Here is a 27,355-nt window from a genome sequence, read left to right on the forward strand (position 1 = left end):
TAACAAGGGCTTAAACTCATTCCTTTTTTTTTCAGAAGGATGAGAGATGCAAGTAGTCACAGATGGCCGAGCATATGACTTAAGTAGAGCACCTGAAAGGAAGATCAGAAAATATTCCTGTCACGGTCATACCTACTTTGATGCAATATCCCTGAGTTTTAGGGTTTCCATTAAACAGTTCCTAGAGGCAATAAGCCAGCGTGCCCCAAGTGAGAGAAGATGGGCTGTTCCTTAGATTGCCTAGGCTACTTTGAGCTGAGTCAGAAATCTTTTTGTAATTTTTGTAATTCTAGGATTAAATGCCCACATTGTGCCTCGACTGGTGTGGTTAGTGGTCAGTTTTGAACATTTCAGCTTCAATTGAAAATTATAAATGCTAGGAAAAGAACTGATTTCTTCCTCCTTGTGAGGCTGTAAGATTTATAGGTATAACCGATTCTCCATTATTTGGAAGCTAATTATTCATTTTCTTGGTTATCAGGCCCCTTTCTTTTTCTCTCAGATTCCTCACTGTTTCATTAAATATCTATGGCATTAAATATCTATATTCACAGGGAAAACAAAGGATTAACAATAGTGGCTAATAGTTATTGTGCCAGGCTCTTCGCAAAACCCTTTGCATGCAAGATCTCATTTAATCATCACAGGTGCCCAGTGCAGTAGGACTTTTACGGTTGAGGAAACTGAGGATCAGAGGTCAGTTCCTGCCTAAGGTCATGCATTAGTTAGCGGTGGAGGTGAGGCTAAAGACTGAGACCTTTATGGAGACTGCTGCAATAGTCTTGGAGGGAAATAAGGGCTTGAGCTAAGGCAAGAGGGGTAAAGTATCAAGCAGGACTCCCATGATTCAGGTGATGGAATGAATGGAGGACATGCCAGGACAGATAGAAAATAGGATACTGTAGTAAGACTTATTGGCTTATGCCTCTGGTCATCCAGATCAGAGCTCTATGAGGTCTAGGACTGAGCCTATCTCCTATTTAGTCCCTCGGTGTCTCCTAGTAAGTTCTCGGGAGATGCGTGGTGAATAAATGGATGAAGGAGAAGAAAGCACACTCCTTATTGTGGTCGGCAAGGTGCTATGTGATCTGGTGCCTGCCTTCTCTCCAGTTCCCTCTCACTCCATCCTCGATTTTGTTCTTAGTTCCCTGGGCTTCCTTCAAGTCTTAGAATATTCCAAACTGTGACCTCTAGTCCATGGGTTGGCAAACTACTGCCCCAGGCCAAATCAAAATGGAATGAGTTGCTATATGTTGCATCGTGGGATCGCAGGTTCAGGCACAGCAGACTTTCAGCAAGTGACTGCTTCATTACTTCTACAGCCAAGGAGTCCAAAAGAAGAGGAGAAAAGATCTCACCAAGGTCGGTACCCTGGGGAGGCGAACAGCACACATCAGGGTCAGGGTCGGGGATAACAGCTCTGTGTACCTTGTTTTGCATCAGTTGGTCTGAAGGCTGGGCTTGTGTACACTCTGGGCGGAGGGATGTGTCTGCCAACAGCAACCTTTGCGTCCTGGCAAGTAGCTGGGGCTGGCTAAGATTTAACATCTCCTCCAGCCATCTGCCGTCTTTTGTGAAATAGAAACATACTGAATACTGGCATATAGACAAACACAAATGGAAACATACCAAACACCTGCATGCAGACAAACAAGAGGGTAAACATAACACACACCTGGACACAAACAAGCAAGAGGGGAAAAGGAGGTGGGCAGGAAGGTCTGGGAGATGGCGCTGAGTGTGTCTGTGACTTCACAGTACATCCTGACACCTATTTTTGTAAAAATATTTCATTGGAGTAGTCAGGCTCATTTATTTGCATATTATCTAGGCTGCTTTCCTGCTACAATAGAAGAATTGAGAAGTTCCCACAGAGTCCATCTAGCACAGAAAGTCCCAAATATTTACCATCTAATCCTTTACAGAAAAAGTTTGCTTTAGTCCTTTGCACTTGCTATGATTCTGCTTTTAAAGTTTACCCTTAAGGTCTTTCTATGGCTGGCTTCTACCCATTATTCAGTTGTCAGATCAAATGGTATCTTTTTTTTTTTAAGATTTTATTTTTATTTTATTATTATTATTATTTTATTTCTCTCCCCTTTTTCACCCTCCCCTCCAGTTGTCTGTTCTCTGTGTCCATTCGCTGTGTGTTCTCCTGTGTCTGCTTGTTTTCTTGTCAGCGACACTGGGAATCTGTGTCTCTTTTTGTTGCATCATCTTGCTGCATCAGCTCTCCATGTGTGCTGTGCCATTCCTGGGCAGGCTGCACTTTTTTTTTTCACATGGGGCCGCTCTCCTTATGGGGCACACTCCTTGCGTGTGGGGCTCCCCTATGCGGGGACACCCCTGCATGGCATGGCACTCCTTGCGTGCATCAGCACTGCACGTGGGCCAGCTCATCACATCGGTCAGGAGGCCCTGGATTTGAACCCTGGACCTCCCATGTGGTAGGCGGATGCTCTATCCATTGAGCCAAATCCGCTTCCCCAAATGGTATCTTTTCAGAGAAGTACTCCCATTATTTTATGTAATTTCCTTGTGATAAGTATAACTATAGTAAGGTATCTTAACTTATACCTTTATACTCATGTTCTATCATCTGTCTTCTCTGTTAGAATTTAAGTTCCCTAAGATTAGGGACTTTAATTCAAAGTTGTATTCTAACACAGTTCTTGGAAATATTTGTGGCCTAAAGGAATGAAAATGATTTATTGAGAAAAGAAGAGGGACTCCACCTGGTGGTTGAATGAGTGACTGCACCCCAATGGGAATTTTAAATGCACAATAATTCAAAAGTGAAAGTCAAACTGAAAATTTAACTTCAGATGGTGGAGTGAAAGGGCAGGAAGAAGAACTATATCAGGCAAAATTCTGTAAAATATTTCTTCTTCACTAACTTTCCATAACAGCTTCCTTCTCAGACCCTCAATTCCTCTCTTTCCTCTCCATGTATCACTCCTAACTCCAGCATCAAACAAATCCACAGTTGACTATTCACCCAGGCAAAGGGCAGCCAACTATATCCCCAGGGCCAGATTCAGCCTGAAGATTGTTTTTTTTTCTTTATTAGAGAAGTTGTGGGTTTACATAACAATCATGCATAACATACAGGATTGTGTTATGCCATCCTACTAACACCTTGCATTGGTATGGAACATTTGTTACAATTGATGATAGAACATTTTTATGAGTGTTTTATTAACTATAGTCCATGGTTTGACTTAGGGTTCACTGTTTGTGTAGTGTAGTTCCATGAACTTCTAAAAAATTTTATTCTGTTACCATATATACAATCTAACATCTTTTTTAAAAAATAGACCTTTGTTTTTTTTTCACTTTTTAAATTAAAGTTATTAGATCACAAAGAATGTTACATTAAAAAACATTAAAAAAAACATAAAAAACATAAGAGGTTCCCATATACCCTGCTCCCCACCCCCCAATCATTTTTGTAAATTGTATTTTTTGAAGATATATACATCACACAAAAAAATGTTACGTTAAAAAATATAAGAGGTTCCCCTATACTACTCACCCCCCCCCCACACACACACACACATACCAACAACCTCCTCTATCGCTGTGGCACACTCATCGCAATCAGTGAACACATTCTGGAGCACTGCTGCCCCACATAGATAACAGTTTACATGATCACATTCTTCCCCCAGTACATTCAGTAGGTTAAGGCAGGATATATAAAGTCCATAATCTGACCCGGCAATATAATTTAGGACAACTCGAAGTCCCAAAAATGCCTCCACATCACACTTCTTTTAATCACATTCAGATATAAATTTCAGTGTTGTTAATTACATTCACAGTGTAGTGGTACCATCACCACCATCCATTAACAAAACACTTGATGATTCCAATGGGAGCCCTGTACATTTTAAGCCTTAACTTCCCATTCCCTAGCCCTCTCACCCCATCTCCTGGTAACCTATATTCTAGATTCTGACTGAATTTGTTTATTTTAATTTTTCAAATCAGTGAGATCTTACAATACGATGTCTTCAGGGTTCCCCCATGTAGTTGCAAGTATCAAGGACTTAATTCCTTTTTACACCTGAACAATATTCCATCATATGTATATACCATTCATTGTTTGATGTACACTTGGGTAGGTCCTTCTTTTGAACATCAGTGTGCAAATATCTGTTTGAGTCCTGCTTTCAATTCTTTGGGGTATATACCTAGTGATAGACTTGCTGGTCATATGGTAGTTCTATACTTAGCTTTCTGAGGAACTGCCAAACTGTCTTCCACAGTGATGGCACGGTTTTACTTAGCCACGAGGAATGAATGAGTGTCCGCATTTATCCATATCCTCTCCAGTATTTGTTATTTTTCCATTTTTTAATAGCAGACTTTCTAATGGGTGTGTAATAGTATCTCACTGTGATTTTGATTTGCCTTTCCCTGGGGGATAATGATGCTGAGCATCCTTTCATATTCTTTGGAAAGATGTCTATTCCAGTCTTTTGCCCATTTAAAAACTGGGCTTTATGTCTTTTTGTTGTTAAGTTGGAGGATTTCTTTATATATCCTGGATTTTAAACCCTTACCAAATATATGGTTTCTAAATATTTTTTCCCATTGTGTAGACTGCCCTTTTACTTTCATGATAAAGTCCTTTGATGCACAAAAGATTTAGTTTTGATGAGTTCCCATTTATCTATTTTTATTTTTGTTGCTTGTGCTTTGGTTGTAAAGTCTAAGAAACCATTGCCTAACACAAGGTCCTAAAGAATCTTTATGTTTTCTTCTAGTTGTTTTACAGTTTTGGTTCTTATTTTTAGGTCTTTGTTTCATTTTCAGTTGATTTTTATATAAGGTGTAGATAGGGCTTCTCTTTTCTCTTCCTTTTTTTTTTTTTTCAAATGGAGATCCAGTTTTGCCAGCACCATTTGTTGAAGAGACTATTCTTTCCTATTTGAGTCATCTTTACTACCTTGTCAGGTGGCCATAAATGTGAGGGCTGATTTCCGAGTTCTCAATTCAATTCCATTGATCTATGAATCTGCCAGTACCATGCTGTTTTGATTACTGTGGCTTTGTAATAAAATTTAAGATCAGGAGGTATAAGTCCTCCAACTTCCTTCTTTAAGATTGCTTTAGTTATTTGGGCCCCTTACCATTCCATATAAATTTGATGATTAGCTTTTCCATTTCTGTACAGAGGTAGTTGAAATTTTGATGGAGTTTGCATTGAATCTATAAATTGCTTTGAGTAGGATTGACATTGTAATAATATTTAGTCTTCCAATCCATGAAAACAGAATGTCCTTCTATTTACTTATGTCCACTTTTATTTTGTTGTGGAAAGCAGAGAGATTCAGTGCTCATGTATTGAAGGCTAGGACTCAGGAATATTCTGAGATGGAAAAGTTTATTATGACTGGCTGGGGCTGGGGACTCCTGTCCAAAAAGCTGAACCCTGAATATGATTTCTGGGTCCTTTTTATACAGAGGATGTAGGAACTGGGAGTCAAAGGGAGCTTTTATGCAAAAAGGAGTTTTCTTTGTTAGTTTCTTAGAGTTTTAAGTGTTTGAGTACCAGATAGGTTTTGAATTAACATATCCCCCACATTACAGGTAAACTTGAAGTAACATATCGCCTACCCTCCAGGTAAGCTTGAATTAACATATCACTCACATTCCGTCTGGATGTAACTTTGAATACACATTCAGTCTACATCCTTTCTGAATATTTGAAGCCTATAGGGCCTATATTACTTAATTGGCTTTCTAGAAACTAGGCACACTTGGATACAGAATTAGATAATTTTGAATTCATGCACAGGTTATGTTAATTTCTTTTAGCAATGTTTTGTAGATTTCTGTGCACAAGTCCTTTACATCCTTGATTAGAGTTATTCCTAGATATTTGGTTCTTTTAGTTGCTGTTGTGAAGAGATTTTTTTTTCTTGATTTCCTCTTCTGACTATTCTTTGCTTGTGTGTGTGTGTATGTATATATATATATACATACACACACACACACACACTCTACTGATTTTTGGGTGTTTATCTTGTATGCTGCAACTTTGCTAAATTCATTTATTAGCTCTAAAAGTTTTGTTGTTGATTAGGATTTTCTGTATTTAAGATCATGTCGTCTTCAAATAGGGAAAGTTTTAGTTTTTCCTTTCCAATTTGTATGCTTTTTATTTATTTTTCTTGCCTAATTGCTCTGGCTACAGCTTCTAGTACAATATTGAATAACAGTGGTGTCTGCAGGCATCATTATCTTGTTTCTGATCTTAGAAGGAAAACTTTCAGTCTTTCGCCATTAAGTAGGATATGGGCTTTCACAGATGCCTTTACCATGTTGAGGAAGTTTCCTTCTATTTCTGCTGTTCTAGGTGTTTTTATCAAGAAGGAGAGCTAGATTTTGTCAAATCCCTTTTCTGCATCAATTCAGATCATGTGGGGTTTTTTCCCCTTGATTGTGTTCATGTGGTATATTACATTGATTTTCTTATGTTGAACCATCCTGGTATACCTTAGAGAAATCTCACTTTATCATGGTATATAATTCTTTACATATACTGCTAGATTAGGTTTGCTAGAATTTTCTTAAGAATTTTTTCATCTATATTCATCAGAGACATTGGTTTGTAGTTTTCTATTCTTGTGGTATCTTTTTCTAGCATTGCTTTGAGGGTGATGTTGACATCATAGAATGAGTTAGGGAGTATTCCCTCCTCTTGAATATTTTGGAAGAGTTTGAGCAGAATTGGAGTTAACTCTTTTTGGAATGTTTGGTAGAATTCTGCTGTGAAGCCATTTGATCCTGGGCTTTTATTCACTGGGAGGTTTTTAATTACTGAATCAATCACTTTACTACTGATTGGTTTCTTGAGATCTTTTTCTTCTTGAGCCAATGTAGGTAATTTGCATGTTTCTAAGAATATATCCATTTCTTCTACGTTTTGTAATTTATTGGCATTCAGTTTTTCATAGTATCCTCTTATAGCCTGTTTTACATTTCAGCCAGATCAATAGAAATGTCCCCTTTTTCATTTCTGATTTTCGTATTTGTGTCCTCTCTCTTCTTTTCTTTGTCAGTCTAGCTAAAGGTTTGTCAATTTTATTGATCTTTTCAAAAGATCAACTTTTGGTTTTCTTGATTCTATTAGGTTTTTTTTTTAAAATGTCATTTATCCCCATTCTAATCTTTGATATTCCCTTCCTTCTGCTTACTTTGGGTTTAGTTTGCTCTTCTTTTTCTAGGTCTTCAAGCTTTGAGGTTAGGTTTCTGAGTTGAAGGCTTTCTTCTTTTTTAATGTAAGCATTTAAAGTTATAAATTGCCCTTTCAACACTGCCTTTGCTGCATCCCATAAATTTTGTTGTGTTGTATTTTCATTTTCATTCACCTCAAGATATTTCCTAATTTCCCTTGTGTCTTTCTCTTTAACCCATTGATTGTTTAAGAGATTGTTTAATTTCTACATATTTGTGAATTTTCCATTTCTCTCTGTTATTGATTTCCAGCTTTGTTCCATTGTGGCCAGAGGATATATATTGTATGTTTTCAATATTTTTGAATTTATTGTTTTGTGACCTAAAATGTGGTCTTTCTAGAAGAACAGTCCATGTTCACCCAAGAAGAATGTGTATTCTATTTTTTTGTGGGTGAGGTGTTCTATATGTGTCTGTCATGTTTAGTTGGTTTAGAGTATCATTCAAGTCTTGTATTTCCTTATTGATCTTCTGATTAGCTCTTCTAGTCTTTTTTTTTTTAGGTACTAAGGTGGGAGATTAAACCTGGGACCTCATATTGGGAAGCTGGCATTCAACCACTTAGCCACATCGGCTTCCCTGAATTGGTTTTTTCATTTGTTTGCCTATTATTCGTTTTTGTTTTTAGGAGGCACTGGGACAGAACCTGGGGCCTCCCATGTGGGAAGCAGGCACTCAATCACTTGAGCCACATCTGTTCCTCTGTTCTATCCATTATTGAAAGTGGTGTATTAAAGTCTCCAACTGTAAATGTAAAACCATCAATTTCTCCCTTCAGATCTGTCAGTATTCAGTTCATATATTTTGAGGCTCTGTAGTTTGATGCGTATACATATACATATATATATATATATTTTTTTAAGATTTATTTATTTATTTAATTTCCCCCCCTCCCCCGGTTGTCTGTTCTCTGTGTCTATTTGCTGCGTCTTGTTTCTTTGTCCGCTTCTGTTGTCGTCAGCGGCACGGGAAGTGTGGGCAACGCCATTCCTGGGCAGGCTGCTCTTTCTTTTCACGCTGGGCGGCTTTTCCTCATGGGCGCACTCCTTGCGCGTGGGGCTCCCCTACAGGGGGACACCCCTGCGTGGCACGGCACTCCTTGCGTGCATCAGCACTGCTCATGGGCCAGCTCCACACAGGTCAAGGAGGCCCGGGGTTTGAACCGCGGACCTCCCATATGGTAGACGGACGCCCTAACCACTGGGCCAAAGTCCGTTTCCCAGATGCATATATATTTATACTTGTTACCTCTTCTTGTTGAATTGTCCCCTTTATCACTATATAATGACTGTCTTTGCTGCTTATACTGTTTTTGACTTAGTCAATTTAATCTCATATTAGTAAAGCTACCCCAGCTCTCTTTGGGTTACTATTTGCATGGTATATTTTTCCATCCTTTCACTTTCAACTTACTTGTATCTTTGAATTTAAGGCGAGTCTTTTGCATAGGGCATATAGTTGGGTCATTCTTTTTTTATCCATTCTGTCATTCCCTGCCTTTCAACTGGAGAGTTTAATACACTTAAAGTCACTACTGATAATGCAAGACTTTATTCTGCTATTTTTCTGTTTAGCCTTTGTATGTCTTATACTTTTTTCCCCCTTGATTCTTTTGTTAAGGCCTACTTTTATAGTTATTTGTTTTTTTTGTGTGTGTGTGTTGTAATATATTGAGTGGCTTCTCTTTTATATCTGGATTTTTTTTCCACCTATTTTCCTTGTGTTTATCATGAGGTTAAAATTTAATATCATATATATATAACAATCATATTTGGTTTGATACCAACTTAACTTCGATAGCATAAATATATACTTTTCCTATACTCCTCTGTTCCCCCACTTTTTTTCATACTGTTACCACTTATATCTTTGTACATTGTATGTCAAAAACTAGAGCTATTTGCTTACTCTTTTCCAAGACTCTTCAAGATATTCATGCCAATCAAGAAATATTATTAAGTACCTATTATGTTTTAGGCACTGTCTTAGGCACAAGGGATAGAGCAATGAAGGAAATAGAAATCCCTGTTCTTGTGAAATCCATCCAATAATAGGAGAAGACAGATAATAAGCAATTAGCAAATAAATCAAATAGTATGTTGGAGAGTAAGAAGGACTTCAAAGAAAAACATAGTAGAGTAAGGGATAATCAGGAAGGCAGGTAATCAAGAGAGTTGGCAACTCAAAATAGGGTTGTCGAAGTAAGCCTCCCTGAGAAGGTGTCATTTGAACAAATATTTGTAAGAATTATGAGAAGGAAGCAAGAGACTATCTGGGAGAAAAGCATTCCAGTTAGAGGAGATGAAGGTAGGAGCAATTTATCAATTTAGAGAAATACCTAGGAGGCCATTGCGAATGGAAGAGCCATGCCATTCCCCTCATGGTTCCCACACTCATGCATTCTGGCTATGTGCTATATTGGCTGCTGGTTTAAAGCTTATACCCCATCTGGTAGAACAGCTTCTCAACCTTACAAGGTGTTCCAGCTAGTACTATAACTGAGCCTTCAGCAGGCCAGTTCACTACTCTATTAAGTCAGCTGATTCTGAATGATAGGGTATATAGTAAGACCAGTGAATTTGGGAGGATCATCCCTATCCAAACCTCTTTTGCCAGAATATGTCCATCATCAGAGGAAATACTATGTGGGATACTATGGCAATGGATAGGAAATTCTGTTAACTTTATGAATAGTGGTATTGACAGAAGCTCTGCAGGCAGGGAATGCTAATATTCTTCCAGGATAATAGCGATCCCTGAGAACATGAAGCTAGCTACATATGTTCCCTTTATGATGGGAGGGGTCCACATAATCAATCTGCTACGGGGTAGCCATCTGGTACCCCTGGAAAATGGTGCCATATCAGTGGCTTATGATTGGCTTTTGTTGTTGGCAGATTGGGCACTCAGCAATAGTTGTAGCTGGATAAGCCTTGGTGAGGAGAAAACCACTTTGTTGAGCACAGATGTAGCTTCCTTCCATGATGCCATGGCTACTTTGTATGTGGACCCATTGAGCAAGGACTGAGAGGTCTAGAGAAGGAGACTCACTGACATTCACAAGATAGGTCATCTTGATCATCTGATTTTTGAGAGCCTCCACCATCAAGTATTACCTCTACTGGATATATGCATGGCACACAAATATACTCACACTCTATGCCCAGTCCAAAGGTCCATACCTCTATCTCATCACCAATATTTCCATTAGTTTTTTCCAAATCTCTGACCAGCTAATCAATCTAGAAGTCACTGCCCATAAGTCATTATCAATCTTCGTTTCTCAGGCATGAAGCAAACACCCAGATTTACCATCCTAAGTCCTGTCCACTGGGAGGGTTTTCTTCATTATTATCTTTCAGGGTCACCCTCAAGTGGCTTATAGTACAGCAGTCATTGCCTTCTACTTAGGGCTAGCATTATTGGCAGACCCATCCAAGAACAAAGGTGTGCTTTTTTTCTGATAACTGCTTATTGGGAATTCTCCCACAAAGACTTTGACATGTGTGGAAGAAAAGGTAGAGTAGCAGTAAGAGAAAATACCTTGGAAGTTGGAACAAATTGGAGCTGCCAACTTCCAAGAGTGTAAATATTCTTTGTCAAACCAGTCGTACTTATTATATGTGCCTTCTGGACTATTTATGCCCAGCCTCACATCTACCACTTCCATATTACAAGGGAATATTGTAATATATGGTTCATGATGGAAAGCTGTGTAGTCTGCACTGCCCATGGTCATGTTTCATTCTCAAAAACTAGGGCCCATTATCAAGCCAGGAGCTGTTTTTCGAGTGGAGAATAAATGTCAGAAGGTGAGCCTTGCTGAAACTCTAGAGGTCTGTGCTGCGATTATCCTATTGGTGCTTGCCTCACACTCCATACAGAATCTCTCTCCGCTACAGACACTGCTAATACCATTTGGTCTGTTAAGTCATCAGACAGAAGTGCAGCTTCTGTTGTAGCCTGGAGGACTTTTTTGTACCTGGTCCCACCCCAAAATGGTAGCTTTACAAGTTATTTAATAAATGGGTCACAGCAGCATGCTCAAATATTTTATGTGCTACATCTAAAATTTAATGGGGCTCATCAAGTATGGTGTTTATTTCCTCATGGTGAGCTGTGCAAAGTACAGCAACTAGTGTATCACTTTAGAGGGGTTATTCTAACATACCCCAGATGATTGAACCTCTACAAATATTACTGATGTGGTAGGCCCGTTAAAATTTATATGGCTTAATGCCCGTTGGTGGCAGTATGTCTAAGTAAGGTATTTATGATTCAAAGTTGAATGCTTTGGGGGGAAGTCAGTAGATTATCCACTTTGGAATGTTTGTATTTTGTAGTGGTTCCTACTCTCAGAATAAGTGATCTCAATATGTTAAATGCCCAGTATAACCTTAAGGAAAAAATCTTTTGTTTCCATACAGAGTTTTCATACTTTAGTGTAAGAGGTTGCCAGAGTCCAGCAAAGTATCCAAATCAAGGCATCCTCTGGTTAGAGATGCTGTTGCACCAAATTGCAGCTCTCAGCAATCAGGCCCATGTCAGGGTCCGCTGTCTCTCTCCTCTCCTCCAAGCCTCATTGCTTTCAGTTTCAAGCTACTCCATGAGTGACTTTTCTCTCTTCTGGGTCTTTTGATTTCAACTTCTGGAGGCTTCTCTCTGTCTCTGCAGTTTTTTTCCTGTGTCTGTGGCTTTTTATTTTTCCAATTATAAAGGATTCCAGTAAGAGTATTTAAGATCTTTCCTGGGCTGTACCCTACTTAGACCTTTGATTTAATCAAAGGTTAGCTATAGGTTCAATTTAAGAACATAATTTTCTGAGGTCCACAAAAGACTCAAACCAACACAGGCAATGGTGACGATATCATAATTTCTACCTTGTTTTTTTTTTTTAAAGATTTATTTTATTTCTTCCCACCCCACCCCACCCCAGTTGTCTGTTCTCTGTGTCTATTTGCTGCATGTTCTTCTTTGTCTGCTTCCATTGTTGTCAGTGGCATGGGAATATGTGTTTCTTTTTGTTGCGTCATCTTGTTGTGTCAGCTCTCCGTGTGTGTGGCACCATTCTTTGGGGAGGCTGCACTTTCTTTTGCGCTGGGCGGCTCTCCTTACTGGGCGCACTCCTTGTGTGTGGGGCTCCCCTATGCAGGGGACACCCCTGTGTGGCAGGGTACTCCTTGAGCACATCAGCACTGCGCATGGGCCAGCTCCTCACGGGTCAAGGAGGCCCGGGGTTTGAACCGTGGACTTCCCATGTAGTAGACGGATGCCCTAACCCCTGGGCCAAGTCTGCTCCCAATTTCTACCTTGTTAACAGCAATTGTAAGATGCTATTGATTGAAAAACTCATCCTGATTTTAGTGATGTTAAGATGGGAAAAATAGGGAAACGGACTTGGCCCAGTGGTTACCTTCTAAAAACAAACAAATAAACAGAAAAACCAACTTGGGAAAGCTGGTATAGCTCAGTGGTTGATGCCACTTTCCCACATATAAGGTCCTGGGTTCAATCCCTGGCCCCAGTACCTCAAAAAAAGCATCTTGTGATGTATATATCTTCAAAAAAATACAATTTACAAAAATGATGGGGTGGGGAGTGGGGAGTGGGATATATGGGAACCTTTTATGTTTTTTATGTTTTTTTAATGTTTTTTAATGTAACGTTCTTTGCAATCTATTAACTTTAATTTAAAAAGTATTAAAAAGGTAACAGTGTAAACATGGGACATACCTTAAGCTTTGGCATTATATTTAAGTAAAACTTGTAGAAATGATACCAATAAATCCATTACTACATGCAAAAAAAAAAAAAAGCTATATCCAAGTAAAAAAAAAAAAAGTATCTTTCCTAGCGAGTGTGTGGTTTAAATGGGATAATCTGAACAGAATTTTCTTTTTCTTTTCCTTTGATCTCCTATTAAACATTGCAAGTCTCACTCATGGTGCAACTTTAATGTCTAGTATTTGTTTATTTCTTTGTGTATATTTGTCTTTCTCTCCTTGGATTGTAAATTCCTTGAGGACAGGAACTACCTAATCCCATAGATGCCTTACCCAGATTGCCTTTTCACAATGCTATGTACATTGCAGGTACTCAAAATGCAATTGCTAGGTTAATTGATTGATTAAATAGATCCCAGGGTGTCAAATAACCTTTACATATGATTGCAGAATTGTGCATCAAGGTTTTCATCAAAAACCCAGTTTCAGGAATAAGACCCGTAGGACTGATCCCGGATTGGTTTTATTTACCTGTTTCTTTGGATCTCAGCTTGTACTTCAGTTTGCCCTGTACATGGCATTGGTTTTAATACCAACCAGCCTTTGATTGTCCCTATTTGCTCTCTGTCTCCAAGGCCTCAACCTTCTACTCCAAACTACATGAGATATCTGAATTCCAATGCTTAGTTCATTGTGACAATCTGTTAGTGCTATCTCTGCTGGTGATCTCTCAACTTGGCCCTCTGTCCAGCTTGAACAGCCTCTTGTCCTGGTTCTGCTCTCAGCCTGGCCATATCCTGCTTAAGTCCTGTCTGCTTGCTGAACTATCTGGCCTTCTTAGTAATCTAGAAAGCAGAAGAGCCAGAAACCTAAATACAGATAAGTCTTGGTATAGTGGAGATCCTAGTTGAGTTAAAACTGAAATGTAGAATTATGGAATACATTTGATGATCTGGTAGAGCTGAGAGGATGACATAATGTCTGGGCCTCTGCCTGACCTACTAGACTAGTTCTGAACTCTGGGGAATGAGGACCTGCAGGCAGAAGCTTACAGACTATTTTCAAGAATGACATGTGAGATTTGGGGTCCCAACCAAAGTGTGATGCATGTCTCTACTTCTATGGACAATAAAGAGAGCACGGTGAGGACTGAAGAGAATGCATCCCTCTTTGGATCTAATATTAAGATTTCTGAGTCCTGGAAGACAAGGAAAGTCAACTGCAATAATGAAACACCATCTTCCTGTGCCTCGTGGGCAGAAGAACTTGAGGGGGCCAGAGTAGAAGATTTAGGTCAGAACATGATCCCTGGAGGGCTTACTTCATGGAGCTGGAAGCAGGAGTCAGCAAAATCCACAACGTCACCAAATGCTGGTGCTTCTTGAAGAAATTCAACTTGTACTAATAGCCAAGAGTTCATGGTCCAGGAAACGTAACCGATAAACTTGGCTTCTCAGAATTTCAAAACGGGTTACTGAACAGATGGTTTATGGGTTTGTGGGTACATAGAGAGAGAATGAGGTATAGAACAAGGACTTAGGAAGGAATCTCTAAAAACCAGCTGTATTGAGCTAGTCATACTTCTTTTCAGAATAGGGGTTTTAACCTGTTAAATAAACCTATAATAATATAAACCTACAATAAATTTAGAGCCACTTTAATCCAGACTCTAGTTTCCATAGATAATCAAGAAGAAAATCCAATAAACAGTGAGTTATAATGGAAATTATATACAAAGATATGGGGACATTATGTTCTACTTACTATAGGTAGCATTTCTGTATCATTAGCAGTTGTAGTCAATCATCAAATGCAAACTTTCATTAATGTCTTCGTCTCTAGAGGGTGCCATTAGAAAGGTTTTCTTGCTGTGTTGGGAAATTGTACCTCTGAATGTACTATAGCTAGGGACACTAAACTTAAATTGATATGACTCATTTATAAAACCATACGGTTGCCATTTTCTCTACGGACTAAAGCATGGGCTAGTGCGTCATCTGTGCTTCCCGCTTCACCTTCTCCCAGTCCACACACAGAATTTTTTTCTTCCTTCATGCTGGTTAAGAGTGAATTTAGATGTGATCTATTAACTTAAATTTAAAAAAAAAGTGTTAAAAAAGTGTGAATTTAGGATGGTGGTAATAGTAGCACAATATTGGGGATGTAATTAACACCACTGAAAAATAAAATTGGAAATGGTATGTTTTATATATGTTACCACAATAAAGAAAAAGATTTTAGCCTCTTGCTACAGGTAGCCCACAAATATTCACTCTTTAACATTTTGAAATCCTTTTATAGATATTAAGGCAAACAAGCTTTGCAAAGCCAAGCCAGGTGTCTTCTTAGAAATTAATTTTAGGTCCATTTTAGAGTACTAACAGGAAAACAAATATATACAAAAAAATTGAGAAAGTCCCCCTCATCTTACTCTATGTGTGGTGTTTCTTAAATTGTAATCCACAAACTATCTGCCTCAAGAGCAGATTCACCTTGTGATTGTTTAAAATCCAGATTTCTGGTTTACTTGTTTTTTTTTTTGTAAATTAAAAAAATTATTATGGTAAAATATGTACATAATATTAACCACTTTCAAGTATACATTTTAATAGTGTTAATTAATTCACAATGTTGTGCTTTCATTGTACGCATTTACCATAATTTGTTTATATATTCATCCATTGATAAACACTTGGGTTGTTTCTACTTTTTGGCATTATGAATAATGCTGCTATTAACATTGGTATAAAAATATCTGTCCCTGAGTCCCTGCTTTCAATTCTCTTGGCTATATACCTAGAAATGGGATTACTGGGTCATGTGGTAATTCTCTACATAACTTTCTGAGGAACTGCCAAACTGTTTTCCACAATGGCTGTACCATTTTACTTTCCCACCTACCATGCATGAGTGTTACTATTTCTCTACATCCTCACTAGCACTTTTTATTTTCTGCTTGTTTGGGTTTTTTGTTGTTGTTGTTGTTATTGTTTTAAATAATAGCCATTCTAGTATGTGCAAAGTATCTGTTTTACTTCTTATCAGATATCCAATCAGGATCTCCTTTGGGAGTATGTATGCTTCTTAAGAATCTGTATTCTTAAAAAGATATTCTGATGTGCGCTAAACAAAATGTTACGGTTTTGCAAATGAGTCATACCAGTTTAAGTTTAGTTAGTATACTATAACTAAATTCAAGGACTTGCTAAAAGACCCAAAGAGCTGCAGGTTAAGAAATTTTGACCTGGGAAAATTTTTTTTTCAAGCAGGCTGTATTACTAGCTTGAAAGAGTTCTAGAATACTATGTTTTTACTTATAATTTAAAACACTGTCGCTTCCTAGTACACCTCTGTGATTGAATAAAATGCAAAATGAATACCTAAACAAATATGTGTTAATATGTCTCTAGACCAGATTAGATTAATATGTCTCTAACTAGAACTTGTTTCCAGATCTAGATTATCCAGCTATTAAAAATAAATAATTTAGATTTTGGATATGCTCAAAGTATCAATTTTAATTATAGGTAATTGATATTAAGTTATTCCTCCTGACAAATAGATAGTAAGACTATATATTGAAGCCATTCCATGCAATGAAACTTCCTCATAAAAAGAATGGCCTCGACATTTGTGCCTTAGAGTAAAACCATAAGTACATCTCTAATATTCATATGTCATACTGATACCCAAAAAAGTCATGTAGTCTCTATTAGTCAGCCAAAGGGGTGCTTATGCAAAATACCAGAAATCTATTGGCTTCTATAAAGTTACTTCCCTCACCAAAGTCTTGCCGTGTGTTGGAGCAAGATAGCTACTGATGTCTGCAAGAGTTTAGGTTTCCTCTTCTTCTAAAGGCTCTGTGGTCCCAGCTTCTTCCAAAATCAGCTGTAAGGCTGAATAAGTCTAGTCTCTCTCCCAGACCTTGTTTTTCTCTGGACTCGCTGCTCTGCTCTTTGTACAAGGCCAGCTATAAACTATCAGGGGAATAGCTTATCTCTCTTCCCAGGGCTCTGCCAGGTCTACTGGAGCTTTCTCTCTTTCCTCACATATCTGCTTCTCTGTGTATTTACATCCTGGGGCTCCAGTATTAAAACTCCATCTAACTCCTCTGCCTTGTCATTTTCTCTGTGAGTCCCTTCCCACCAAGGGGGCAAGGACTTAACTTCTTACTGATTTGGTCCAATCAAAGCCTTAAACATAATTTAATCAAGTAAAAGTGAAACCTCTGAATCCAATACAATCTAATGTGCCCAGAGGACCAATTTACAAACATAATCCAATATCTATTTTTGGAATTCATAAATAATACCAAACTGCTACATAATCCTAAAAGATAGCAAAAATATGAAAGGCTGAAAAATTCCATTAAGTTGAAAAAAGCATTAAGATTTCATTAAGTTAAAAAAGTGTTAAGTAGACTAAACTTTTGACAATTATGTTAAGCTTCCCCCATACTCCCAGATTCAAATTTTTAAAAAGGCAAAATCCAATCAAGTCTCAACCTAGGGTACGTTGCAGATTTCTTCCAGCAATCAGAATAATTAGGTCAGCGTGTTCCCTTAATGCAGGGATGTTACAACAACTCATCCTGAAGTTATATAATCACTGACATACCAATTACAAATCAAGGTCAGGGCAAGAAATCAATCACTGCAGAAATCTCCAGTTTCTAAGATTATGCTACCTCAACAAACTTCTAAGATATCTGCCGAAAGTGCCAAGGGTGATATGTAATTTCCTTAGTAGGTAAAGCATTTTCATTCCAGGAAGATTTGGAATTAAGCAAAGTATTCAAGTATTGGTCTACTTTTATGTTAAAGAATTTTAAATGTTTGTTCTTTTAGGTGTTTATGATATTTAACCTATTAGAGTATGAGACCAACATTGCAAGTCTGATATCAAATGTATAATTAAATAATTTATTTAGGATTTTTATTTAAAGTTGAATTCTTACTAAGTTTGCAGGCTTATGGAAAACTAGAGTCTTGAATTTGTAATTTTAATCACTAAATATTAATCTCTAAAACCCTTCTAACCTCTGAATAGGCCTTTCAGCTGTCAAAAACCTCCCTTAAGGGGATTAAAATTTCTCAGCAACACATAGCAAGTTGCTTATCCTCCTAGTATCAATGGCAGAAAAGCATTTATTCAAATCATCCACAATTTCATAGAATTAAGATTTCAGTTAAGGAAAGCAGATGTGGCTTAAGCGATTGAGCTTCTGCCTATCACATGGGAGGTCCTGGGTTTGGTTCCTGGTGCCTCCCAAAGAAGATGAGCAACACAGTGAACTAACGCAATGGGCAGGCACAGTGAGCTGATGCAACAAGGTGACGCAACAAAGAGATGCAAGATGGAAAACACAATGAGAGACTCAACAAACCAGGGAGTGGAGGTGGCTCAAGTGATTAGGTGTCTCCGTTCCATATGGAGGTCCCGGATTTAGTTCCAGTACCTCCTAAAAAAGAAGACGAGCACACAACAAACAGACGCACCAAGCACAAAACAATGGGGGGGGGGGTGTGTGCGGAGAGAAATAAATAAAATAAATATTTAAAAAAATATATTTCGGTTAAAAAGAAGGACCCCAGGAACCAGCCATTTATACTGCTCAAAATGGACAGTAAACAATACCACATCATCTTACAGAACATGCCTCTGATAGTGGTGTTAAAATTTGGTTTATATAAAAGCATCATTAGGGAGGTATGGCAGTTTGAAATTATTTTATGAATCCCCAAAAGAGAAGGGTTATGTTTGTAAACTAATCTATTCCTCTGGGTGTGATACCCTTTGATTGCCTTAAAGTCAGCTGAGACGTCTTTGATTAGATTACTACATTACCTGTTAAAATTAGGGTTTGGATTTACTACATCAGTAAGTCATGACTCAGGTTCAGTCCCTGCCCCCTTGCTAGGTCTGATATAAAGGGACTCACATGGACAGAAGACACAAAAGAAAGAGCTCTGTCATCTTTGAGCCTACCGTGTAACAGAAGACTTGAGCAGCTGGGGCCCCAGGAAGAGATAAACCATTCCCCTGATCATTTGCAGCTGACCTTGGGAAGAGAGGTTAGGGCTGAGACCAGTCAGAGTTCCGCAACCATCTTGCTTCAACACATGACAACTGCTGGTGAGAAAGCAACCTTGAGTTGAACTTTTTATGGCCTTGTAACTGTAAGCTTTTACCCCAAATAAATACCATTTATAAAAGCCAACAGATTTCTGGTACTTTACATCAGCAGCCCTTTGTCAGACCAATACAGGAGGGAATGTAATTGAACTCATATAATAACTGGTAACTATCTACAATGTCCAAGGCCCAGAAAAAAAATGAGTAAAAGTCAATCTTTTAATATCCTTTAATGACCTTGATAGATTTTCCCATTAATGATGAAGAGTGTGGCAGGGGTCTCTAGTGGAGCAGTCATGCCTAAAATCTATTTGTTATACATAAAAGAATTGTTCTTTGAGAAGTGTAGTTCAAGGAGAAAACAGGGATTATCTCCCATATGTAGCATGGTGACTGGCACTCAGTATATGCTTGTCAAATGAATGGAAGGGCATGATTTGGTTGAGGGGATCCAGTGTGAACTTCTCTGAAGTTTAATGATAATATGAGTCAGTGGTTTCGGAAACTTACAAGAAGCAGTAAGTGATAAACTGTGGAATAAATGGAAGGGAGAATAAATGTTAAGAGTCTTAGAGTGAGATCACTATGTACTGGAGTGGTCAAGGAAGGCTTCATGTAAAAACGTTGACCTGATTCTTGCTCTTCAATAATATATTGAGCTTCAAAACATGGAGAACCAAGAATGTGAGTAAAGGGACAGAAGTCAGAAAATATGAAGCAGGGAGTAGATGTAACTCAAGTGATAGAACACCTGCTGGTCCTGGGTTCAATTCCTGATACCTCCTAGAAAAAGAAAAAAAAAAAGAAAAGGATGGCATGTTGCATGTTGACCACTTGTGTTGCATTTCATAAAAAGAACGGGGAAAAGACCACGTAGGGCCAATTGTGGTGGCCATGCCTCTCAAGCTCAGGAGTTTGGACTTAATTATTTTAGTAGTGAGACTTAATGGTTTTCAACAGGAAATAGCATGAAGAAAAAGTTTGGTAGTTTTAACAGTAAGACAAACAACCCCGTATACAGATAGGCAAAAGAGAAACACACCCTGTTCAAGAGGGCAGTAAGAAGCGTCAGGACTCTATCTCCCCAGAGAAACTTTGAACAACCAGCAAGAACTGGCAAAAACATCTTTCTCATAGCTCCATAAAACAGTTAAAGGATTATAGTAACAGGGAAAGTGCCACATCAAGAAAAGAGCTCCTTAAAAGTGGTAGGTTTTTGTGGTGCCCTGGCCGGCCCCTCCCCCGCCCCTCAAGGCAGATCTGGTATGGAGCTGGCCCATGCTCCCACTGTGGGTCCCTGGTCCCTGTTCTGGAGGGAGCAGAGTAAGCCTTGTGCATATACTGGGAGCATGTATGTCTAGCCCATTCTGTCTAGCAGTGACCCGAGAGAGGCACTATCCAAGAACTTGTCCTGTGTGTAGAAGACAGCTCACAGAGTTCGCTTACAACACTCTGGGAGAGCAGTCAGGTGGCTGCCTGGAGCAAGGGATTGCTGGCTCTAGGACATATGGGTACAGTACTGGGGACTGTGAGGAAACCGTTTCCTAGGGAAGAGGAGATATATGTATCAACAGGGAAATTCCTAGGGCCTCTCTTGAGTTTGCAAGACAAGATGCATAAACAGAAAGGATCAGGGAGGTACCTATGCTTCAGCCTAGAGCTAGTTTCTAAATTAGCTCTAGTTTAGTTTTTGGTTGAGTTCTGAAGGAGAGCACTCATAATGGTCGAATTGCAAAGCTGGGAAAGAAGTATTCCTTAGAGTTTAAGTTTCAGCAATAACAAAATATTGTGAAAATACTTCAAAGCATTCAAAGAAACAGGAAGTTGCTATCTCAAGCAAAGAAAAAGATTACAGTGTTTTGAACAATCAATGATGAGGATCAGAATCGGAGCATTCCAGACAAAGATTTTAAAAATATGGTCCTGAATATACTCAAAGAGCTAAAGGAAAAGATGGACAAAGAACTGAAGGAAAGCAGAGGAAGGATAGATGAACACAAATAGAATATCAGTAGAGAGACAGAAATTATGAAAAGGAAACAGAGGTTGAAGACCACAGTAACAGAAATTTAAAATTCCCTAGAGGGTTTCAATAGCAGATTGGAACTGGCAGAAGAAAGAATCAAAGAACTTGAAGATAAGTGAAATCATCCAGTCTGAGGAGCGGAAAGAAGAAAGAAGAAAAGTAAACAGAGCCCAAGGATCCTGTGGGGCATCATCAAGAGTGCCAGTATATAGCTGTCTGAAAAGCATGTGAATCCCAACTTGTGTGAATTCCAGTGATCTCTTCAGGACTTCCGGGAAGATGGAGGATTAGAGAGGCAGAGGGATCACTTCTTTCCCAGAAAAAATAGCTAGAGGACAGGCAGAGACTGTCTGGAGGGCTGCTCTGATGCACAGGACACCAGGGGAAGGCGAGGCATCACCCAGAAGACAGAGGGGCGAAGGAAAGGAGTCTCAGCTGGCTGAAAAATCCTGTGAGTAGAGCTGCAAAAGCAGCAGGGGGCGCCTTTCCCCCACCTACGGAGCAAATTGCAGTCTGCAGACATGCTGTGGAGTGCAGTGACTGCAGGCTGAGAGGGCTGCAGGGGTCCTCTTCCCCAGGAAATGGAAGAGGGAGGGACATACCTACAGGAAATTCAGATTTTGGCCAATGAACTTGGTCTGCTGCATTGGAGGGGTTCCACACTTGCAGGCTAAGTGGGGCTGCGACATTGCCCTGAGTGCCCACAGGTAGCTACAGATAATTTGCCTTCTTAAACACCCTCTCGATTGCCCCTTGCTGGAGAGGCAGAGGGACGAAGGGTGTGGTTGGCTAAATGGGGAAAGTTTGTTTGTAGGCTTGGCCCTTGCCTCTGCACTGCCCACCCCCCTGAGTGACACGCGCAGTACCCCTCTAGCACCTGGGGTCTGATCAGAGAGTTCTGCCAAAGAGGGCCTCAGCTGGCCAGGCCATGAAAGTGCACAGAAAAGGAAAAAGAATACATACAGGAGGCAAGCGGGTGCCTTTACTGCCACTCTCTACAAGGCCTTTGGAAACTGGCCTCCACTCTTTTACTAGGTCCTAGGCCTTGGGGCAATCATAAATATCTAGAACAAGTTGAACCAAGAGGCAAAGAACAGTGATAGCGTAAGGCTGCTAAATAGTAAATCCCCAGGCAAGAGGTAGAAACTGAACTTTAGAGTAAACTCAGCATCAGAATCAGATGCCTAGACATTAGCAAAAAATTATAAGCCATAAAAATAAAAAGGAAGCTATGACTCAGACAAAGGGACAAATCAAAGCTCCAGATGAGACACAGGACTTAAAACAGCTAATCAATGAGTTTCATACAAATCTCCTAAATCAAACCATGGACTTGAAGGACAACATGGCTAAGGAAATAAAAGACATTAAGAAGACAAGAGGGAGCACAAAGAAAAATATGAAATCTTAGATAGAAAAATAACAGAGCATACAGGAATGAAGGACATAATAAGTGAAATTAGAAATACAAGAGAGGTGAGTGGATGTGGCTCAACTGGTTAAGTAAGTGCCTCCTTTCCATGAATAGGGTCCCAGGTTTGACCTCTGGTACCTCCTAAAAACAAAAAACAACAAACGAAAAAACCAATTCAGGGAAGCCAGTGTAGCTCAGTAGTTGAGTGTCAGCTTCCCACATGTGAGTTCCCTGGTTCAATTCCCAGGATGGGAATTCAGTATTCTTTCTTTACCCTTCCTTTCTCTCCCCTTGCACCCCCCCTCCCCCAGTTGTCTGCTCTCTGTGTCCATTTGCTGTGTATTCTTCTGTGTCTGCTTGTATTCTTGTCAGTGGCACTGGGAATCTGTGTCTCTTTTTGTTGCGTCATCTTGCTGCGTCACCTCTCTGTGTGTGTGGTGCCAGTCCTGGGCAGGCTGTACTTTTTTTTGCACAAGGCGGCTCTCCTTACGGGGTGCGCTCCTTGCACGTGGGGCTCCCCTATGTGGGGGACACCCCTGCATGGCATAGCACTCCTTGTGCACATCAGCACTGCATGTGGGCCAGCTCCACATGGGTCAGGAGGCCTTGGGGATCAAACCTTGGACCTCCCATGTGGTAGGTGGATGCTCTATCAGTTGAGCCAAATCCGCTTCCCAATATTCTTTCAGTTATTGTGTGAATCTCTACCCTCATGTAACAATGCTCATGAACATTTAAACACATTTATATAACTTATATGAATGACTAGGTGAACCTCCCCCCATGTATCCCCCCTCAGTGACACCCCTCACCAATGATCCTCCCCTGCCACAGGGGAGGCCTTCTGTGATCTAAAACTTCTTCAAAAATGAAGCCAATTTTAAAAAATGAATAAATTGAGTAGAATTTGGACAAAAAAAAAATGAAGCCAATGAAATAGCCATTTTCAATTAATAAGAAAATGAAACAATAATGATAGTTTTATAATAAGTAAAATACAGAAAAAATTAATAAAAAGTAAAAATAAAATAATATTTTTTAAAATTGGGATATTAGAAAATAATGAAAAAATAATTAAAGAAAAACACTTTTTTGGACATTTTGCATTTCATCACTGTAAGACGGCTGTCCTGTATGTACAGTGACATTTTCTTCCTTTTATTCCCCCAGTGTGTTCCTTTTTTTTTTTTCTTCAAGGAAGTTTTAGGTCACAGTAGAGTCATGTACAGAATACAGGGGATTCCCAAATACTCAACATCCTTACCCTTAACCCCTTTTCCCCATCAATAACATTCTATGTGTGGATGGTGCATTTGTTACAATTGATGCACAACTATTGAAACACAGCTACTAACCATCATCATGGTTCCCATTATGGTTTACATTTTGGACCACATACTTTCATAAAATCTGATAAAATTTAACATGACCTGTATCCATCGCTGCAAGATCATGCAGAACACATCCATCACCTCCAAAATTCCCCCTATTCCATCTATTTTATCCCTCGCTTCCAATCCCCCATAAGTGAATTATACAAAACATTTCAAGAAGAATTCATAGCAATCCTGTTTAAATTTTTCCAAAAAAATTGAAAAGGAGTGAAAATTACCAAACACATTGTATGAAGCCAACATCACCCTATTACCAAAGCCAGATAAAGGTACTACATGAAAAGAAAATTACAGACCAATCTCCTTAATGAATATAGATGCAAAAATTCTCAACAAAATACTTGCAAATTGAACCCGCAGCATATAAAAACAATTATACATCATGATCAAGTGGGTTTTATTCCAGGTATGTAAGAGTTGTTCAACATAAGAAGGTCAATTAATGTAATACAATACATTAACAAATCAAAGGGGAAAGATCTACATGATTATCTTTATTGATGCAGAAAAGACATTTGACAAAATCCAGCATTCTTTCTTGATAAAAATGCTTCAAATGATAAGTATAGAGGGAAGTTCCTCAAGATAATAAAGGGTATATATGAAAATCCACAGCCAACATTGCACTCAGTGGGGAGAGGTTGAAAGCTTTCCCTCTAAGATCAGGAACAAGACAAGGATGCCCACTGTCACCACTGTTATTCAACATTTTTCTGGAAGCTCTAGCTAAAGGAATTAGGTCAGAAAAAGAAAGAAAGGCATCCAAATTGGAAAAGAGGAAGTAAAACTCACTATTCACAGATGACATGGTCCTATATTTAGAAAATCCCAAGACATCTACAACAAAGCTATGTGAGCTTATAAATGAGTTCAGCAAATTGTCAATATACAATATCAACACGCAAAAATTAGTAGCATTTCTATATCCTAGAAACGAGCAAATCGAGGAGGAAACCAAGAAAAAAATTTTTCATCTACAATAACAACAAGAAGACTTAAATACCTAGGAATTTAACCAGGAATATAAAGGATCTATATTCAGAATACCAATCACTGCTTTAAAAAAATCAAAGAACTAAACAAATGGAAGGACACTACATGTTCATGGATTGGAAGATTAAACATTGTGAAGACGTCAGTTCTACTCGAACTGATTTATAAATTGTATCAGTCTGCCAAAGGGGTACAGATGCAAAGTACCAGAAAGCTTCTGGCTTTCATAGTAAGGATTTATTTGGGGGTAAAAGCTTACAGGTCCAAAGCCAAATCAAGGCTTTCGCAAAGATGCTTTCACAAGTTACCAGGGATGGGAGGCAGGGGCGATGGGGAAATTAAAGCAAAATGTGTGTAGGGTTTGTTTTGGGTGAAGGGAATGTTCTAGTAATGAATGGTTGTGAAAGTACTGCAATATTGTGAATGCAATTAATCCCACTGAATGGTATGCTTGGGAAGGTTTTGGATGGGAAGTTTTATGATGTGTATATATTTCCACAATTTTAAAAAATAGAAAGAAAGAGAATCTAAAGAGATGATGGCAATTAAATGCAATACATGATACTAGATGGGATCTAAGAACAGAGGAGAAATAATGTCAAAAGGACATTATTGGGACATAAGAAAAATTGGAATATAGAATGTAAACTTTGTATCAATGTTAAATATCCTAAACTTGATAACTGCACTTCAGGTAATTACTTAAGTGAATATCCTTGTTCTTAGGAAGTGTGCATGGAAGTATTTTGTGTTCAAGGAATATGATGTGTACAACCTGCTCCCATATGTTCAGAAAATGATAGACAGAAATGATATGTCAATGGTTCAAAATGTTAAAACTGATGGATCTGGGTATCTGGAAATTGTTGGAATTCTCTGTGTGAGGTTTACATTATTTTTGCAACTCTCCTACAAGTTTAAAATTGTTTCAAAAAAAAACTTTTTAAAAAGAAAAATATTAGAACCTTAATATCAGTCACTATAAATTGGACAGTCTCCTGATACCTAAGACTTTTCTAATGAGTTTGGTAGTGATATTTAAAAATGCATTTTTCCCTATTGTTTAATGAAATTTGTCAACATTTGGAAGTCTGCATAACTCAGTGAACCATATTTTCCAAATGATCAATGCATAGTTGTACAGAATTATGCATAGATAAAAACAACCAATCAAAGTACAAGTTAGACAAGTGGATTAACAAAGTACAAAAGGGTTCACTGGTTTCAGATTCCATATTGTAACTAAGCTTTAAGAAACTTCTATTTGTCAAGTTTTGGTATGGTATCAAAGAAAAATGTCCATAAGTATTTGAAAAAGCTATTAAAATACTTCTCCCCTTTCCAATAACCTCTAAATGACCAGCTTTCTTCATGTACTTAGTCAAAACAACATATCAGAATGTACTGACAGCAGAAGCTGATATGAGATTGCAATTATCTCTAATTAAACCAGACATTAAAGAGATTTGCAAAAATGTAAAATAATGCCATTCTTCTAAGTGTTTTTTAGTTTTTGAAACTATAGTTTTTATTTTTTCATAAAATATTTATTTATAGTTTTAAAAATGGGCATAAGGTTTGAATAGACAGTTCACCAAAGAAGATAGATGAATGGCTGATAAGCACATGAAAAGATGATCAACATTATTACCTATTAGGGAAATGCAAATCCAAACCCCTAGGATATGCCATTTCATACCCACTGGAATGGCTACTATTAAAAAATGGAAAATAAGAAATGCTGGAAAAGATGTGTAGGAATAGGAACCCTCATCAATTGTTGGTGGGAGTGTAAAATGGTACAACTGCTGTGGAAATCACTTTGGTGGCTTTTCAGAAAGTTAAGCATAGAATTACCATATGACCTGGCAATTCCATGTCTAGATATATACCCCAAAGAATCAAAAGCAGGGAATTGAACAGATATTTATACACCAATGTTCATAGTCATATATTTTCAATTGCCAAAAGATGAAAGCAACCTAAGTTTCTATCATCAGATAATTATATGCAGTATATAAACACAATGGAATATTACTTAGCAATGAAAGGAATGAACTTTTGATGCATGGCTGCAACATGGGTGAAACTTGGAGACAGCATGTTGAGTGAAATAAGCCAGACACAAAAGGACAAATGTTGTATGATCTCACTTATATGAAATAATTAGAATATTCAGATTCATAAAGTCAGAAAGTAGGATATAGGTTACCAGGAACAGAGGGGGGGTTGAGGAATGGAGAGTTAATGCTACACTTGATCTTAGCCAAAAGGTCGAGAAGCAATAATTAATGGTTAACAGGAATACAGAATTTATGATAGAGATGACAGAAAAGTTTGGTCCTGAATGGTAGCTAGGGTACTACAACATTGTGAATGTAATTAATACCACTGAATTGTATAATTGCAAATGGATAAAATG

General features: G+C 38.4%; 1 protein-coding gene across 2 annotated transcripts in view; it reads left to right on the forward strand.

The window, feature by feature from the left end:
• ABCG2 (ATP binding cassette subfamily G member 2 (JR blood group)) overlaps positions 1-27,355 on the forward strand; it is a 134,489-nt gene that overhangs the window by 869 nt on the left and 106,265 nt on the right. The window contains exon 2 of one of the 2 annotated variants that reach the window (XM_058295678.1): positions 1,145-1,362. The exons of the other annotated variant lie outside the window; for it this stretch is intronic. The gene's annotated coding sequence lies outside the window, so the exon portion shown is untranslated. The remainder of the gene's footprint in view (positions 1-1,144; positions 1,363-27,355) is intronic. 2 annotated transcript variants of the gene reach the window in all.

Source organism: Dasypus novemcinctus, chromosome 1 (genome assembly GCF_030445035.2).
Source record: "Dasypus novemcinctus isolate mDasNov1 chromosome 1, mDasNov1.1.hap2, whole genome shotgun sequence".
In the NCBI taxonomy this organism is placed as follows: Eukaryota; Metazoa; Chordata; class Mammalia; order Cingulata; family Dasypodidae; genus Dasypus; species Dasypus novemcinctus.